The sequence below is a fragment of the Meleagris gallopavo genome, chromosome 4, assembly GCF_000146605.3.
Source record: "Meleagris gallopavo isolate NT-WF06-2002-E0010 breed Aviagen turkey brand Nicholas breeding stock chromosome 4, Turkey_5.1, whole genome shotgun sequence".
NCBI lineage: Eukaryota > Metazoa > Chordata > Aves > Galliformes > Phasianidae > Meleagris > Meleagris gallopavo.
The window spans coordinates 68,962,787-68,976,368 of record NC_015014.2 but is presented as its reverse complement, the minus strand read 5'-3'; the positions used below and the strand labels follow the sequence as shown (position 1 = coordinate 68,976,368).

Below are 13,582 nucleotides of genomic sequence, written 5' to 3'. Positions count from 1 at the left end.
AAAAAAAAGCTAGCAGTTGCACTTACACCTCCATTGGGAGCAAGGAGGGCTGCATCGAGATCATCCGATCTGCAAATTCCATGTCCTTTCCCAAAGGAGACATTTGGTGGAGTTATTGGGTTACCTCTCCCCCTCACCTTTTTGTAATTCACTCCTGTTTACTTTTTCTCCTCCTTTCCCCAAGTTTATTACAGCTGCTTGGGCAGAGGAAATGAATTAACATAATTTACTAGTTTTAGAGCAAGACACATTCCCTGCATGTACGTACGCACATGCAGCTGCCCTCCCAGTGCCGTGCAGAGGAGCGTGTTTACAGAGTCTGGGTCCATTTAGGGAGAACAATACCCCGATTATGGAGGGCAGCCTTTTATTCCCAGAAACCAGAAGGAACCACTCGCCTAAAGTAGCTACTGCTCCTTGAAGGCACAGGCGTGCAAGCTGCTGGAATAGGGAATAAATCTGTTGTAGACACAAACCAGCAGCATTGTTTGCGGCGGAAGTTGATTTAGGGCTGGGGGTAAGAAATGGTCTTAGGACAAACCAAGCACCAAGTTTAAGATCTATCAGTGTGGAGAGAGGTGTTGTAGTTGCCAATCCGATTTCTGAGTAATAGCTGTGAGATTTGTGTTTAGTCTGGAGTGAGGGGAGACCTCGTTGGTCTCTACAGCAGCGGGGATGGTGTCAGTCTCTTTTCTCAGATGACAAGCGGATGCAAGGAAACAGGCTCAAGTTGCACCAAGGGAGGTTTATATTAGATATTAGGAAGAATTTTGTCAGAAAGATTGTGCTCAAGCATTGGAGCAGGCTGCTCAGGGCGATGGCAGAGTCCCCATCCCTGGAGGTATTTAAGACATGTGGATGTGGCACTAAGGGGTTAGTGGCAGGATTTGGTAGATCAGATTGATGGTTGGATTTGGTGATCCTGAAGGTTTCTTTCAACCTAGATGATTCTATGATTTCAAGGGGAGTTATTTGGTGCTTTCTGAGCTAATAAGGCTCTAGGGAGTCTGGGTGGAAAGGTGGCAAATGAGCCTCCAACAATACTTGGATCACTTCTTGGATCACTACAGCTGATCACTTCTAATTGCAATCATGCACCTGTTACTGGCAGATAATGCTGGAGCCATGTCATGTAGAGCATTTGCTTCATGGGATTTTTGGGAAAGGTCAAGCATTTGATTGCTGTCCTGCTAAATTGGATCATTAGCAGCACAAATAGGACCACCTTCTCTGCCCAATTACAGCTGCTTGGATCCTGGCAGTAAATGCTTCTCAGGTGTGAAATCATGGCAACTGAAGACAAAAGAAATTGATTCTAGCACCACCCTGCCCTTCTTCTGCATTGCTCCTAGCCTTGGATGTCTCTTGTGCTGGTGTGAAGTTCTACTGGCCTTGCTGTTAGTTGTTTTGGGAAGCTGGAGCCAACACAGAAAAGAATGTGGTGAGTGAACTTATTACAGAAGCATAGTCTGAGCTCATGGAATATCAGTGTGACTGTATTCAGCAAAACCTTTCCCTTCTATTTTGTGGCAGGAGGGCTCTGGACTTTGGAGGAGTAGGAACATTTATCGCGTAGCCCCTGCGGAGTGTAAAATGCAGTAGGGCCCTTGAGGAGAAACGCCTATTAACCTGATCTTATCTGAGCAGTTTGGACTGTACTGGGCGGGCAGTAATTATTCCTCTTTGTTGCTGTTGGTTTGTCTTGGTAGGAGGGTGGTTCATTTCTGACCCTTCTGTACTGGGACTCAGACTACATCAGGCTTTCCCTTGCTCTCAGTTCTCATCTCAAACATGTTTCATCCCTCTGTGTCCCCTCAGTTATGTCTCCATGGGGTTTTAAGTCACAGTTGCCGTGTGTTTTGTCCGAAGAAGCCCCAGAGAAGGCCAAAATCGCAAAGGAATGAAATGTATGATCTTCCAAGTGGTCTCTTTGTTCTCTCTTTTGGACAAATGTAGCTCTCTTTCTTTCTCACTTAAAAACAAACAAACAAAACAAAACAAAAAAAAAACAACACCACCCTAAAAACAGCCCAACCCAAAATAGGTTGAGCTGGGACGTCTAAGAACTGACTAGGGATGCAAAGGCCTGTGGTCCTGTACCCTTGAGACAGTAATCGAATAACAGCATAGAAGAAGAAGCCTGAATGAATTTTAACATCTTCTTGATGACAGTCTTTCTGTTCGTGTTCTTATAACCTATTTCCCTTTTATCTTTGCAAGACTAATGCATATAATGCATTTAATTGTTAAATAGCTAAAAACAAAAAAACAAACAAAAACAAACAACAAAAAAAAAAAAAACACCAAAAAACTCCATTATGAGTTGAAGATGAAAAATGCACCAAAGTAATTGAAAGAGCTTTCTTTTGTAAGTATCCCTGCTTAAAACCAGAGCTTGGCCATCTTTCTGTGTCATGTGTTGGATGATATTTTGCTTCAGGACAGAGATATTAAGGCAGAACTGGAGGAGGATGACAGCATTTAAAGTATTTTATTTTGCTCTTGGAACACGTGTCAGCAAATGTGTCAGGTAGGTTTTGCATTATGCAATAGATACAGCATAATGCACAGCTGTTTTTATAGGCAGTGTAACATTTTAGTCCTAGGGGTTTAGTGCCCAGAAGATACAGCTGTGTACAAAGCCTGAGTCCCATGGTGGAACAGGTGCAAAGGTGCAGCTTATGCATGCACTGAGGGGTTTGTAGAGCACACTTGTGTGATTTGTATTCAGTGACCGCAATTCCACTCTTGCCCTCTCTGCTGAGTACGGAGTTGGTAGATTTTAGGGAGAATTGGGCATTATGCCGTGATTATTTTTGATGATAATTGTGGTGAGATTCCTTGAAAGGAGGGGAAAAAAAAATAAATCAGTTACAATTTTTCAGGTAGCAGCAAAGTGTTTGCATGCTAACAACAAGGTCTGCCTGCACCCAAGCGTTACTCCATGTCCTGCTGGAGCCCACCTTGGTTTCTGTTCCCTCCCAGAGCAGAGCAAAGAAACGCCAACCTAAATTTTTGGAACCCTAGGGAGGGAAAAAGCATTGAGAAATACCAATTTCCACACATACACACAAAAAAAGAGAGGTTCTTCCAAAAGATTTCATTTTGCTTGGAAAGGCTGTGGTGGCTGTTGAAAGGGCATTTGGATGGAAAAGGGCCAAGCAGCCCTAGGCATAACCAACACCCTCAATTGAGAAATATTTTCAAACAGCAGTGTTGTTAAGAAGTAATTAAAGTCAAATAAAACAAGGAAAATAATTTATGACATGTACTTGAATTCGTCCTGGTTTGAATCCACTGAAACTCATGTAGCGTGACACTGGAGACGTGCAAGGGGAAGAACAAAAACAAGTTTTTCAATGCACTTTTGTAACTATAGAAGTTTCTGACCTCATACATCATTTCAACCAAGTGTTTAAGCACAGACTTACTATTAAGCACCCTAGAATCCCTTTTATTCAAAGAAATGCATGCGGAGAACCCATTACATTGCTTATTTGAAATGTGGAGGACCTAAGCATAGGTTGAAGTGGTAGCAATTATTTTGGGAGATTTCTAACCCTGTTGGTTTTTTCTTTTCCATTAAAATAAGTTTTCTAGAATCATGAAAACTAGGGAAATAGTTCAGTTTTCAGGTGGGGGAGGGGAAGAGACCACGAGTCCTGAGAGTTCTGGAGGACAGATAGAAAATATGAGTTGTGCAACTTTAGGCAACAGAAGGAAAATAAGGAAGTAACTTTTGTATAACTTCTCTAAACCAATAGTGCTATTTTAGAGCCTATTTTATAATTTTTGTATTCTTGAGATTGGCTGTACTCCTGTTGTGTGAGGGCCTGAGCCTGGATAGGAGAGCAGTTTGCAGTTTTCATTGCTTCATCCCTCTGCCTTTCCTGCAGAGCTATCTTGATTGAAATGTGGAGGAGGAAAAAGAGAAGAAAAGAACACTTCTGGTGGCCAACTGTGTCACTTCAATTTTTGCTAGTTCTTGAGGAAGATTTGTGAGGATGGTCCATGGGGGAAAGGTTCAGGTCAGAGGTAGAAATCTGCTTGCCCCATATCGGAGGCATTTATAATGCCAGGACAGCTCTCTGGAGAGTGTCCATCTGTCTGTCCTTTCCTCTGGGGTTGACAAGAGGCAGACAGCCTCCCCCCCAGCTGCTCCCTCTGTCATGTTACAAATGAGATGCTGAAACGCAGCCCTTGGCCTTGAGACAGCTCTTCTCTTTCTTGTTCATTCTGCCCATCAATTAATGTCACATAAAGGTGTTTTACAACTATTTTATAACTTTTTAAAGAGAGAGACCCTTGTGAGGGGAAGTCCAACCCCTGTGCGGGGTGGCTGCCAAAATCTGTGTGTGGTAAGTTATGCTCAGGAGCTCTGCTTGTGGTGGCTTACCAACCAGAATGAAAAAACAGTACTCTAGCATCCAAGTTCTTCAGCAGATAGTTTATCTGTAAAGAGAGGATCTTGTAAGCAAGGGTAGAGAAAATCCAACTTTTCCTGTCTCAGCAGGGCAGTAGTTCTTAACACCAGTGTGGAAGTGGTCCTCTATCTTTGCCCAGTTCTGATGCACTTGGTAGTTCTTTGAAACTGTTGGAGTGGGTCCAGTGGGGGCTGTAAGTATGCACGGAGGCTGGAGTATTTCTCCCCTGGAGACATGCTGAGAGCTAGGGGTGTTCAACTTGGCAAAGAGAAGACTCTGGGGAGGCTTTACTGTGGCTGTTCAGGACCTGAATGGTCTGGAATGAAATCTGGAAGGGGACCCTTTACCAGCGGGTGTAGTAATGGGACAAGAGGGAACAGCTTTGAACTTCTTCTTTTTTTTTTTATTTTTTTTTAAGTAAAAATAGAAGATTTAGATTAGATATAAGGAAGAAATTCTTCACTTTGAGGATGATGGTGAGGCACTGGCATAGGCTGCCCAGAGAAGCCACGGCTAAAACCCTTCCCTGGAGGTACTCAAGGCCAGGTTGGATGGATGGATGGAGCTCTGGGCAACCTGGTCTGGTGGGAGGTGTCCCTGCCCACTGCATGGGGCTGAGACTGGATGGGCTTTAAAGTTTCTGCCAAGCCATGATTCTGTGATCTCTCCCTCTGCCAGTACAATGAGAGCAAGCAGCACTGCAAGTCATTGTTCACTCTTGTAGCTCTTGGCCTGTGCAATGGGTGTGAAGCACAGGGAGTGAATTATGAAAAAATAATTACAAATTATGCAACGTGTTTCCTGATGGAGAATGGCAAGATGATGGCAGAGGCTTTCAGGCTTACCCGCTTCCCATCTCCTCTTCAGCCAACTTCCAGCAATTTGGCTGCCTGTTTTCTTAGGAAACAGCTTCCATCCAAAGGCTACTGAATTTTTCTTAAATGCTGGTTTCTGTTAGAGCTGATAAGGCAGCAGCCAGTCTGCAAAGATAACAGGCCATTGAGGCTTCTTGGTTTTGTCTTTATTTGGGTTTCTTAGCAAGTATTTGATACATGTTGAGAGCCTCTGGAGATTTTGAGTTTGCTGAATTTTCCCTCTCTCTTTCTATTTGTTTTTGCTCCCAAAATACTTCTAGGGTGGTTTTGGAGTATTTAAAAAAAAAAAGTGCTAATGGAGTTTGTGAATTAGCAGTGTTTACTAAAGGGAGTAGGACAGGTGGGCACCAAGGGAGGCTCTGGCTCCTGCTCTTGTGATAGTCTCAGCTGGAAATACTGCCCTGGCCATGGTTTGAAAGAGGTGAGAAGCAATACAGAACCACCCTAAGTGCCCAACGCTGGCAAAAACATGTCTTGGTGTAGAAAAGCTTGTAATTGATCACCTTTTCAACTCACTCTACCTCCAACTCCAGCTTTCCTTTTCCTAAAGTGTTGTCCCTATTTGGACTGTTGGGTTTTGTTACTGTGAAAGGGACTGTTTATGCTTGGCTTATGTAAACCAGAAAATAAGCTTTTCCAGCCAAAACTGATTAACCTGTTGATAATAATAGCCTGGTTTTGACCCAAGCAAGCCCTTAGTGGCATAAGGTATCCTTGAATCTTTGTTATGACCCTGCTACATCCCAGCTTGCCCACTGCCTGTGGCAACTTTGTGGATCATCATGAGACACATTAGGAAATCCGTCAGGAAATCCCACCAAAAAAACCCGCCCAAATAATTCATGGCACAGCCCTCAATGCTGCGTTATTTACCTGCTTTTTCTCGTGGGGAGCTCAAGTGGTTTGCACAAAGTGAGCTGTTATTTGCTGATATTAATATACGTTATTTTCTCAGTGATGTTTCACCATAGTTGGAATTACAATGCCAAACACCAATTCCTGCTTTCAAGTTTCGATGCAGTGAGCATACCTTCATGAAGCTTCACAACAGTGCTTATGGGGATGTGTTTCATGCCTATAGTATCATGCAGGCATCCTCATCCAAGAAGTCAGAGTAGTGTGGAAACAGTGTTTTGTTACATGCTTCTGCCCAGCCAATCTTTGTTGCTCTTGAATGCAACCTGTCGCATATGAAATTAATTTCAAACATGCATTTGCTCTCAAAGTAGTGTTCTTCACACCAGAAATGTATAACAGTAGAAAAAACCACAGCCAGATGTCTATATTTATAGAAAACTGGCACGTTCTGTCTGGCGATGACAGAACATTTTGGTGTATTTATGAAGCGCTTATGTTTTTAGAAATAGAGAAATCCAGTCAGTATCAGTAGAACTATTCATCAGACATCTTGCTTTTTTTTTTTTTCTTCTTAATTTTAACCAGAGGAACATATTTCTTTAGTTGATGTAAAAGAAAAAAAGAAAGTTGGCCCCACCTTCCTGTCACCACTGGGTTTTTCTTTTTCAACTTCATAAACCTATTCAGTTTAGAGAGGCATATCTGGTTTTAAACTGGTTGTTACCAGCATCGTGCAGTGTTGATCATGTTCTTCAACATCAGGCATTTTTAACTGAGAAGTAACTGTTCGTAGAGCCGAAAGAGTGATTTCTACTCCAGAGATGGATCTTGCTGCATTCTTTTTTTTTTGTTGTTGTTTTAAGAGTAAACTTTTGCATAGCTGCTGCTTGTTTGAGTTGTTACCGTGCAGAATTTCTCATGCTGGGATCTGAGTGGATTGGAGGTAAATTTGGATCAAGCCAGAGGCGTTGGAGGGTGCTGGAGACCAGGGAGACCTAATTTGAACCCATCAGAAATTGTGTCCTCGAGACCGTTCCACTCTGTGGTGAACTTTGTCTTAACAGCTAAATTGAACAACTTGATGCCTCAGTTCAGCCACGTGCCAAGGCTTTGGTTTATATACCTGACATAGGTACTGAAGTTTTCAGAATTAAAATCTGCAGAGATTTCCACAGTTGTTGGTCAGAAGGTATTTTTTGAGACCAAGAATGCTTACTTGGCAGTGCATAAATTTAAGGGATTTTTTGGTAGATATCTTTAAGTATTAGTGTAATGAATGAGGAACTGTAGAGAAATATAAGCGAAGGGGCTCCTTCTGGGATTTGCTATTAGAACACAATTGCTAATCTGTGCAATCTACAAATCAAGTTAATTGGGTTTGCTCAGGCTGTTTCTTTCACAATTGCTAAGCACGGTAGCTTGAAGGCAGTGGGGGTTTGGCCTCCCAATCTTTGCTGCATATTTGTTTTTACAGAAAATGCCTTTGATACATGTAAGTTATATTTCCGTGCATTACAAATGATAGATTCCTCCCCCATATCCTGTGACAGCCTTCCCTGGAGACAGACAGTCTGTGTTGTTTTAGCAAGATGAAGAAAGATTAACGGGAAAAGTTTTGCTAGTGTTCGCAAAGACTTGGAGCAAAAGGGAAAGGTTTGGACTGAGGATTTAGACAGCAGGAAAAAGTGTTTCTGCAAACTGCTGCCTGCACTCTGTGCTCCTCTCACTGGCAAAGAGCACCAGGACAGTCCCAATGAGCCCAAGGGAGCAGAACTAATGTACATTTGGCTCCTTCAATGGTAAGGCACTGTAGCTGTGCTTGGGAGCTTCAGACATGAGCTAATTTTGCTGTGTGTAATACTGTATGTATTTGGGAAAGGGGTGGCTGTTCTTCCTACTAATAATCAGTTTGTTCCCCAAGATTGATGGACCTTGGGGCTCACTTATCACCATGCAGGAACCGATGTCCAGAGTGGGAGGGGCTCAACAGTCTGACCTGAAACCTTGCATGATGTTTTCTTTGCAAAGCATGGGCAGAACGTAAAACAAATCAGTAAATCAGGTTGAAGCAGTTCTGTTCACTGAAAATAACATCATTTTAAAGTGACCCTGAAAGCATGGCTTTTCATTTTGAAGCATCCTATCAGAAGATTTGTAGCTGAATTCAGGAGGAGGAGCTGGAAAAGAAAAACTTCTCTCTCTGTCCTTGGTTACAAGGCTGGTGATGCACATCAAGGACTTGGTGGCCTTCCCCAGGGCTAGCTATAGGTCGGTATAGCAGTTCCTGCTTTGTGAGAGTGGGAGAAGATGGACATGATGGCCATCATGATAGAGAACAGTTACAAAACATGCTCTGTGCAGAGCTCCAATTGTCCCTGCTCTGCCGTAGATCAGTTGTGATTCATTTCTCTTAATTTTGAGGGAACTCTTGATAGTTCCCGGCCTCTTTTACTGTTAATGGAGACATGAGTAGGATTTGTTCAGCCCAATCTGTTTACCTGTATTAAAATGAGATGCATCATGCCTGAAAGCACCTCTTTGTTCTCAAGAGCTGTAAAGGGAGGCAAAACAACCTTCCAGTGCCTCCACTGTGTCTGAAATTAGAGATGAAGTAGTGTTGATGAGCTGTTTCTGTGTGTGATGGTAGAAATTAGGAATGTCATCTTGGAAGTGGAAGGGGTAACCCTCATTTAAATCCAACTAGTGTGAACTCACCCTCAGGCTGCAGTGAGTGTTAGTAAAGTATAAATATATAAGCCACCCCATTTTCCTACACAGGCAAAACTTATGCCATGAGATTCGGCTCTTTGCAGAAGGCTCAGGTACCACCAAAGCTTTTAAGGGCTCATGTAGGAGGCCAGGGCTTCATAGACTTTATGCTCTCTATCTGCCTACACAGAGAGGTGTTACTGTAAGTAAGTTCATTACCCTGGATTTATTTAACACCTTTCTTCTGCCTCTGGAAGGAGCCTCGTTCCAAGTCCTAAATCTGTGTTATCTTCTGTTCCCTTGATGTAATTGGGGATTTGAGGATTAGAGGATGGGAGCCAATGCCATCAGTGCTATTCTGCATTTTTTGGAATGTGAGGGAAGAGGCTCAGGGTGGCAGAGTTCTTGTATGTGCAGTTTATTGGTGTGTCTTAGGTAAAGTTTTATTGCCTTGCTAAAAGATGTTGAGCTCTATGATTTATTAGCACTGCCGCAGAGTCTTTATAAATGATTATTTCACATTCCATGAGATCTTAGTGAGTCCTGCCCATGGTAAGGTCAAAACGAAGGGGTATTTGACATAGTACTGCTTTACTTACAATAACAGCTGATAACAAGCCTAGAAAATAAGTCAGTCTCTTTGCAGGGCATGTTATCTGGAAGCAAATATCAACACAGCCTTCCAGAGAGAACTGTTGACCCTTTACTACATGTTGTCAGATCTCTAAGAAGCGCCAGGCAAATCTGCATCTATGCATGTGCTTGGAAGTGCTTTTACTTGCTATGGAACAGCCATACCAGTATTAGTAATTATTCCTGGCAAGTTCAGTACCTTCTACTAACCATGCAGGAAATGGTTGGTTGGGAATGACCATGCCCAGCTGGCATATAAATGAATTTGAAAACACTTGTTTTCTAGAGATACTCTAGTAAAAAGTCAGTGTGGCTCACTTGGTGCTTTCCAGAATGATGGGTCAAGTCCCCACACCAGGGATGGATAGTCTCAGATTCATACCTGACATAGTTTGTGGTTTTTGGACTATTTCTGCTGCATGTTCAGATGGCTTTTGTTTGGACTACAACTTCCATATTGCTTCAATGCTGATGCAACTGAAGCTTTAATGAAATCAGTAATTCTTGCAGCTTTCTTAATAATAATAATAATAATAATAAATATTATGGAGCAGAGAACTTCATTTTGCGTTATTGCAATCTAGCATTGTTAACTGGGTCTTGCATTTGACCTTGCAGATTTGCTTGGGCCAGTTTGGAAGGACATGCTGTCCATGGGTCAGCCTTGCAGCATCTGCACTAGAAGAGATAATTCAGCAGTTGCATCATCTGTTAGCTCTCCCCTTCTTCCAAAGGGGATTTTATAATGTTCTGTTAATTTTTCTTAGGCTACTAGTGGCCAACTGAAGGCATTCCTTCTCTGTTGTTCGTGAGGAGAAATGTTAGATTACAGCTGTTCTTACTGGAATCAGTGAAGCTGATGCCTTGGATCCTCTTCTGCAGATAAGATTAAGAGCACTGTAATCAGCACACTCCTGCCAGTGGTTTTGACGAGCTTAGGGGGTAAATGCAGAGAGGCTGTTTTAGATGATGAGAAATTTTTTGAAAGTTTTCCCATATCATTTGTCAAGCACCTCTTTCTGGTTGGAACTGGAAGAAGAGGCTTTCTTTTACATATATATACATACACGCACACAAAGATACTGCGTTGTTTCTTTAGCTGGCAGCAGCTGTGAAGGTTGCTGCTGTGAAGGCAATGAGTCACTCATTTGTTCGAAGCACTAAAGAAAGGTTCTTCATGTTCCCATTGATACTAAACATGAAGCTGAGATACTGATGGTTTCTTCTTCTGTTGCTTTCAGCATGTTTAGTTTTTGTATCATTGGAGGTCAGGAATTCAAGTTTACATTCACTGCCTTCAAGGAGGAAGGTGTTGTGTAGTGTTGAGCTCTTTTTGGATGTCCATCTGCTGTCACCAAAACACTGCAGAGGCTTTCTGCAGGGGGTATTTTCAGTAGCCATTTTCATAGGGAACTTGTCTGATCTGTCAGCCTCCTGTATCTGAACTCCAAGGAGCAAACCTAAGCCCCAGAGGGACAGATCTCCACCTGACATCAGGAGCAGCACATATTTACACCACTGTTTTTACTTTTCTTGGGTCTATAATTAAACAGGCAAAATCATCCAATCTGTACATCCAGAGGCCGTACTTGGGACTCTCTAATAATTGATGCAAACTCAATGTTTTAAAGCAGAAAATGTGTCTGAAAAGAAACCTGAAGTGATGTGAAAGTCACGCTCTTCAAAGAAAAACGCCACCCCGTTTTTTCCTTGTGGTCCTGGAAAGGGTTTTATCTTGTGCAAAATGTGTTTTCCCCTCTGCCCCCTCCCCTTACCCAGTGCTGTAAGCCTGCTTTTGTTAGGCTGCTGTTGTGGAGCTAAATCCTGGAAACGTAATTTATTCAAAGTGTTCCGCACACATGTAAATGGGCAAAACTTATTGATAGCTGAGTTAAAGTATCTCTTTCTTCCGCATAACAAGGCACTTCTGCTGAATCTTTCAGCCACCGGCTTTGTTCCTCAGATGAATGAAAAGAGCTTATGGAAGGAAAACAGGCAGACAGCGAAAATGCCTCTGGTGCACGTTGTGTGTTTGCACAAGAAGCACGCAGAGGGATGTACAGCACAGCACAGCAGCACCTCTCCCCATGCACGTATCCCCACTGCATCAGAAGGTGCACATGTAGCACACAAACACAACAAATGTGTGTTTGATAGAAGGTGAGCTGCTGTGGCTGCATTTATGGGCACAGTGTGAATGTGTTCCTCTGAAAATCTCCGAGTGTTCGTGTGTCCACCTTTTAACTGTGTAAAATAACAATCCCCTAAAGGATCTTGGTATTCGTGTATTAAATTCTGAGCACACAGCAAACTCAGCTGAACTTTCTGCTGCTTAAGCAATACTCTTTCCTCCTCCATACAAAGCCTTGAATTAGCTAATTAAAATCTAGCTGAGAGAGGGAACAGTCTGCAATGTAGTGAACTCACCAGATTTCTGAGGTCATTGCTGGTACAGAGTTCCCCCACTCTGTCCCATGAAAAGATTTTTAAGTATTCATTGGAAATCTCCCATGGATTTAACTTCTTCCTTTGTTTTGCTTTGCAGTAAAAGCTTGATTGAAAGTGGCTGTGGCAGCAGTAATGCCTGGCTGAGTTTGGAGAAAACAAGCTCTAGGCCCATTTAGACGTTTCATTTGAAAGCAGCTTCCATTATCTCCTATTAGACGTGGTTAGTAAGTAGCAGGGTGAATGCATATGTGTGTTCATCCATTATGACTTCTTTATCAATTTTGTTTTTATTTTTTATCACTATATATATATATATATATTACAAGAGGTGGGAATTATTTTATATATTTATATATTTATTAATGTCTGGTAAACTTGGATCCATTTTTCTAGGGATAAAGTTTGACAGAAATCCTGGGAGTATTAAAGCAATTGATTCCAGAGTTCAAATACAATTTATTCTATTCTGTGCATTCATCTGTTTGAATTTTTTCAGCATTCCATGAAAGACAACTGAAGATAATTTGGGATTTTTTTCCCCTCTAAATTTTTTTTGTTTTGTTTTTACATTTATAAAACTTAGAATTACATACTAGTATTTAAAGTACAAATTAGGGTTAGCTGATCAAAGCTGTCCTGTGTTTTATTAAATGTCTTGCTTTCTGGACCTTATTTAACACAGGATGCTGATGAGAGGAACAGTTCTGCATGGGCAGCATAGCTCCGTGGTACTGGATGAAGATTTTTACTTTTCTTTACTGAAAGGAGAACACATCAAAACATGAAACAGAGTACTTATTTATTGCAGGACATGGCTGGAAATGTTTGTCTTCAAGCTGGTAGAGCACATGGAGGCAGTACTAGCTTCTGCAGCACATCTTTTTTGCTAAGCAGGGAATTAATTGCTCAGGGGAAGTTCTTCCCTCTCAGTGTTAGGGCAAATAACAATTTGTCAGCAGAAAAAAGTTGCATGTAAAAGTCATGTTTTTGGGTGTTTCTTTCTGGAGGCCCTTCTTTTTCCATGTCCTCTCCTGATTCCAGCTCCTCTGGCTGCACTGAGCCAGCAGGGTTTATAACACAACTGAAAAATAATGCAACAAAACATCTTCTGCTGGATTCTACTGTATGATCCAAGGGATAGAACACCTTCCCTACAAGGACAGGCTGAGAGAGTTTGACTTTAGCCTGGAGAAGAGAAGGTTCTAGCATTTTAATATCTGAAGGGGTTCTGTCAGAAAGAAGCTGACAGACCATTTAGCAGGGTCTGTCTTGATAGGAAAAGGGGAAGTGGTTTCAAACTAAAAGAAGAGAGATTTAGACTGAATATGAGGAACTTTGTTGTTGGTTGGTTGGTTTTTGTTCTTTTACAATAAAGGTAGTGAGGCACTGAAACAGGTTGCCCAGAGGAGTGGTGGATCCCCATCCTTGGAGTTGCTCAAGGCCAGCACCTGATGGAGCTGTAGGTGTCCATGTTTACTGAAGGGGTGTTGGACTATAGATAGCCTTTAAAGATCTCTCCCATCTCAAATGCTTCTATCATTCTATAATTAATGACCTAAATCTTCCTTCTTACAATGTCAATACCTAGAAAGTAATAACAATTTAAGGGCAAGAAAATGCCATCTTGACTTTTTT

At 42.0% G+C, this 13,582-nt stretch overlaps 1 long non-coding RNA gene across 1 annotated transcript; it reads left to right on the top strand.

Annotated features, from left to right (window-relative positions):
• The first annotated feature begins 10 nt into the window (after positions 1-10).
• LOC109367472 lies at positions 11-4,826 on the top strand. The gene is made up of 2 exons (XR_002114642.2): positions 11-1,441; positions 1,534-4,826. It is a non-coding gene; the product is annotated as an uncharacterized LOC109367472 (long non-coding RNA).
• The last annotated feature ends 8,756 nt before the right edge of the window (positions 4,827-13,582 follow it).